Source organism: Polypterus senegalus, chromosome 5, assembly GCF_016835505.1.
Source record: "Polypterus senegalus isolate Bchr_013 chromosome 5, ASM1683550v1, whole genome shotgun sequence".
Lineage (NCBI taxonomy): Eukaryota > Metazoa > Chordata > Cladistia > Polypteriformes > Polypteridae > Polypterus > Polypterus senegalus.
The window spans coordinates 94,354,988-94,360,987 of NC_053158.1; the positions used below are offsets into that span (position 1 = coordinate 94,354,988).

A 6,000-nucleotide genomic window follows, 5' to 3' on the forward strand; every position below is an offset into this window, starting at 1 on the left:
CAGTCTCATTTAGGGTACACATGAAATAATTAGAAAAGAAAAAAAGAGGAGGAAAACGTAATTAAGCACAATAAAACATAAACATTTAGCCCTAGTAATACTAAGTAATGATAAGTAATAAGTAAGTAATAATAATATAAGAATATGAGAATATATGCTGATAAAAACCCGTATTTTAAAACAAATAGATCAGACAGTAGATTATTAATCCTAGCTTTATCATTTACCGCCATGACTCACAATTATGTATCAGAATAGTCCCGGGATCAGCTTTCTTAACTCATTTTCTGCCTCCTCCTTGCTAGCGAAAACATAGAAATGACCCTGCCATTCCACTTTCAGTTTTGCCGGATACAGGAGGCCGTATTTGACATTGGCTTGCCGTAGCCGCTGTTTAATATTATAGAAGGCGGCGCTTTATAGCTGTTGCTGGAGAGAAGTCAGGGAAGACGCGAATGTGGCAATCTTCATATATAATATCTTCCTTTTTTTCCTGAGGAGTTCCATCACCTCTAACTTAAATGATAATCGTTCAAAACGGACTATAAAAGATCTTGGTCGGGTCTGACGGTGTTTGATCGCGACGCTGTAAGCGCTGCTATCTCAGATTCTGCTTTAAAGTCGCCCCGATTATTTTAGAAAAAGTTCAGTTGCGAATTTCACGGTTTAAACTTTCTCGATTCTCCGGCAAGCCTTCAATTCTGACATTATCCCTTCTATTCCCATCTTCTAAAGCAGCCAGTCTGTCTCCAAGTTTTTCTCCGAGTTTTTTACATTCAACTGACATTTACTGCTCTTTCCTCGGCACTGGCAGCTAGATGTTCGCTATTTCGATCCGATTCGTGAATGTCTCACTAAGATGCTCCAATCGATCAGCAAGCGTGCTCAGTTTAACTGAGTTTTTCTCAATGCGCTCTTCAATTTTACCCAGCACCTGTCGAAGTTCTAGTTGTACCTCTTGCGCAGCCTTTCATTTGCCTGTTGGATTTCCTGTTTTAATTCCTGTTTCAGTCTCTCAAGTGCCTTTGCCGTTGCTTTCTCATTAGCCTTCTCGCTTTTCTTTATATCTTGCCTGAGCTCAGCGAGCAACACTTTCAGTTCAGATAGCTGAAATGTGCCTTCTTGTACCGTAGATGAAGCAGCAGACTCTGCTGAAGCCGGTGTCCCGCTGCTCCAGTCCCGCGCGATTGCGTAACTGAAGCCGCGGACCTCCCGGCCTTTTCCAGTTTCAGGTAATCCTCTCCAATCGGCGAGCTATCCACATCTGCACTCACGATCGCACCTTCGCTCCCCTTTTCGCTCTCAGCCGGCGACGATGTAGCGGACCGTGGTCCCGAGGAGTCTGTACTTTCGCCCATCTGATCCAGGTCTGTCTCTGAGAGGCCGTATCTCGAACTAGGGCTTGCTGATCGCAGCTTGGATGTAGCTTTAGTCTTCGATTCTTTGGACCCCCTTCTTGTTGGCCATGTTTATATGTGTTTACATATACTGTAGCGGTCCCTCTCGGGTTGAATAAATACAGGATATCTCAGAATAATAAGCAAATAATATGAAAAATAGCACCACTGCTAGCGGAGCTCCACTTCAGACGTCCATCTCTCGCATCGGACGAGACCAGCTCCTCACGTTTAAGCTTTTAAAAAAGAAACAAATGTTTGTTTACAGTGTTTGAATAAAACTCCTGTATTCTACAACCATCTGTGTCTCTGTGCAAATCTGTGACCCAAGCGTGACAAGATATATATATATATATATATATATATATATATATATATATATATATATATATATATATATATATATATATATACAGTGGTACCTCGGTATACATCTGCTTTGGAATAAGTCCAACTTGGTATACGTCCTGTTTAGAGGCGAAATATTTTGCTTGGTATACGACCTTTGTTTGGAACACGACTCGTGTGCTAGAACAACACGTGTGGTATACCGGGCGCGCGCCTTCAAAAAAAAAGGACCAAGTTTTAACCTGTACAGTAATCCCTCGCTATATCGCAGCTTCACTCTATCGTGGATTTTCTATGAAAGCATAACTAAATATATAACGCGGATTTTTCGCTGCTTCGCGGGTTCTGCGGACAATGTGTCTTTTTACTTCTTGTACATGCTTCCTCAGTTGGTTTGCCCAGTTGATTTCATACAAGGGACGCTATTGGCGGATGACTGAGAAGCTAACCAATCAGAGCACGCAGTTAAGTTCCTGCGTGCTGAATGCAGTGTTAACCAGGAAGTCTCGTCTCGCTCATTCAGCATCAACGTGTTTCGCTGTGTAAAGAGTTGTGCTCTTTTGTGTTTATCTTTGTGCATAGTCAAGCCCTTCATTATGACTCCAAAATGATCTGCTACTGCTTCAGGGGCCGTGCCCAAGTGCAAACGGAAGATGTTAACGATTGCCGAAGAGGTAAATGTTTTGGATTTGTTGAAGGCTACGATTCTTTTTATTTAAAAAGTAGGAAAGGAATATAAGATCTACGGCCGCAGTGTCCTTTTAACCAGGGTGCAAAACGAGTTGTAAGTGCATGTAATAAGGCAGTAGGCTGGATGGAATCTGCTTTAGGGATTTGGATTGAAGACTGCCAGAAGAAGAACAACGGCAGTGCTACACATTCGCCTGAAGTGGCTCCTTTGGAACAGCTGTAACGCTCTCCTTTGTTGTGCAGTAAAATTAAACTCATTGTTAACGGACAAGTCATCGTGTCATTGTTGGTGAGTAACCATAATTAATTTTCTACTTACAGTACTTAGTACAAGTACGTACATTTAGTGTCACTGTACACACATTTACTGTATACTGTTTTCTTGCATTGTACGTATTTATTGCTGGTGGCCTGTCTATCGTAATGGCTGTAACATATGTGATATCGGAGACACTCGATATCTTTAAAATAATACTGTATTTAGGTTTTACTGTATATAAACAGTGTGTTTATATACATAATTTTAATGAATCTTATCTAATATCTAAGAGAATACAAAGGGATTATGCTGTATAACTCTGCGGGGAATATTTATAAACAGTGTGGGAGAGTTTATAAGGGCTTAAAATATATAAAAATAACCATACAAACATATGGTTTCTACTTTTTCACCTCGAGGAGGGATTACTGTATAGCCGTGTCGTTCTCTGTGGGTGCGATTGCACGACCACGGGCAATTAATGAGGTAGTTAGAGCGAGTCGCACCTCCACAGGTGGGCTGTGATCGGGAAGAGTGAGACTGCATTTTTAACCTCGGATTTTATCGGATTTACTGCATTTATTGTTGTTTTTATCCCCACTGAACACTTGTTTTTATGCACTGCACTTTTTGTTTGGACACTGATTTTTGTTTTAAATAAAAGAACTTGGCATTCTTGCACTATCCCCTGGCTTCATTTGAGAATTGTCCGCATTTGTCAGCTCATCTCGGTGACATGGCCGACGCTGTCATTTTCAGGGCTCCCCATAAGGACGTATGGGAGCATGGAGCGGACCTGCATCGTCACACCTCGCGCTAACGCGTCAGTACGCTAGTTGCTAGCATTCAATGTACAACATGCAGTGTAACTCTGTGAATTTTCACGTGATTTTGTGTTTTTTCGCGTAAATCTTTAGTAAATTCATTAACCATGAGTTAATGTTAAGTTGATGAAAAAGCCAACCAACTAAGAAAATGGTTCGGATCACCATGGAGGTGAAAAAAGAGATTGTTGAAAAGTATGAATGTGGCATGCGTATCCGGACTTGGCTGCTGCATACCATATGCCGAGAACGACGGTATCAACTATTGTGAAAAACAAAGACATTATTAAATTGGCTAACGTTGCGAAGGGGGTGAAATCGATTACCAAACAAAGATCAGGAACATTAGATCATGTTGAAAAATTGCTTTTGATCTGGATAACAGATAAACAGTGTGCTGGCGATAGCGTATCGGAGACAATGATTTGCGAAAAGGCAAAACTGCTGCATGCTGATCTTTTGATAAACAAGGCAGGAACAAGCCAAGAAAGTGAAGTGTTTAAAGCCAGCCATGGCTGGTTTGATAATTTTAAGAGAAGGAGTGGCATTCACAGTGTTGTGAGGCACAGAGAGGGAGCCAGTGCTGATAAAGATGCCGCCAATGATTTTGTTACAAAGTTTCGGGAACTTGTGGAGGCTGAGGGTTTTATTCCCCAACAAGTTTTTAAGTGTGATGAAACAGGCCTGTTTTGGAAAAAAATGCCTAAGAGGACCTATATTACACAAGAGGAGAAGGCATTGCCAGGGCACAAGCCAATGAAGGACAGGCTAACTCTCTTGTTCTGTGGCAATGCTAGTGGGGATTGCAAACTGAAGCCTCTACTGATCTACCACTCTGAAAACCCGAGGGCTTTTAAGAAACATAATGTGCAGAAAACTCAGTTACCTGTGATGTGGAAAGTCAAACAGCAAGGCTTGGGTAACCAGAGAATATTTCAGCGAGTGGTTTAATGTTGTGTTTGGGCCAAGTGTAAAAAGTTACTTAAAGGAGAAAAACCTGCCTCTGAAGGCCCTCCTCATAATGGACAATGCTCCAGCTCACCCTCCAAGCTTGAGGGACTATGTGCTGCCGGAGTTAGACTTCATCACTCTAAAGTTCCTCCCCCCTAACACAACTCCTCTCATTCAGCCCATGGACCAGCAGGTCATCAGTAATTTCAAGAAACTCTACATTAAAGCACTATTCCAGAGGTGCTTTGAAGTGACCTCAGGCACAGAATTAACCCTGAGAGAGTTTTGGAAAGATCACTTTACTATTGTCCATTGCATAACTCTCATTGACAAAGCCTGGCAGGAAGTTTCCTACAAAACAATGAACTCTGCTTGGAGGAATTTGTGGCCAGAAGCAGAGACTGTAAGGGACTTTGAGGGCTTTAATGCTGTGCCAATAGTGGAGGATATTGTCTCTCTGGGCAGGTCCATGGGTCTGGATGTGAGTGAAGGTGATGTGGAGGAGTTAGTGGAGGGGCACAGGGAAAAGCTGACCACTGAGGAGCTGCAGGAACTTGAGAAGGAGGAGCACAAGACTAAGAGGGATGAACTCTCTTCAGGCTCGGAGGAGGAGGAGACTGAGGAAGCCCCTACTTCATTAATCAAGAAAATCATTGCAAAATGGATGGATGTAAAAATATTTGCAGAGAAGTACCACCCCAACAAAGCCCAAACAAGCCATAATAGCAGTATATGGAATGATCAGACAATGTCACATTTCCAAAACATCTTGAGGAGAAGGCAGAAGCAAAGTTCTTTGGACAGATTTTTAGTAAAAGTCAAACCTGGTGAGCCTCAACCAGGTCCAAGTAGAGAAAAGAGACAGAAAAGTGAAAGAGAAAAAACACCAGAATTTCAGATTCCTGAAGTTTTATTGGAAGGGGACTCTCCTTCCAAACAATAACATCTCATCCTCTCTTCTCAGCACCATCCTCGTAGGCACTCTACTCTTCTTAGCAAGGTAAAGTGAGGTTAAATTTTCATTTATTTCATCTAATTGCTTTTGTATTTATGTATTTTAGTATTAAGCAGTGTTTAAATTATTTTATACAACCCCATCAATGTATAATATGCCAATAACAATAGGATTTTTTTTTTCATGGGAACGAATTAATCATTTTCCCATTATTTCTTATGGGAAATATTCGTTTGGTATAAGTCCTGTTTGGTATAAGTCCAAGGATCTGGAATGGATTAAGGACATATACCAAGGTACCACACGTTTATTTACAACATTTACAAATATTAGATTGGTCACACAGACCCAGTTCAGTGCACAAAACACCCCAACACACTCAGTCCAGGCCACAAATGAGAGGCACACCTCTCCGGGTGCCGTCCTAAATCTTCCCCTGGTGTGGCGGAAGTGCTGGGGTAACAGGTCCCCAAGGCATTGGGGCACCTCCTGGCGGTGACCACAGGCCCCTACAGGGTGGAGCTTCCATGCCCTGTACCCGTGGCCCCCAGAACAACCAGGAAGGCGGCCCCCACG

The 6,000-nt window shown here is 42.2% G+C and overlaps 1 pseudogene; it reads left to right on the top strand.

Moving 5' to 3' along the window:
• The window catches only part of LOC120529883, a 73,142-nt pseudogene extending 68,673 nt beyond the window's left edge, over nt 1-4,469 (top strand).
• The last annotated feature ends 1,531 nt before the right edge of the window (nt 4,470-6,000 follow it).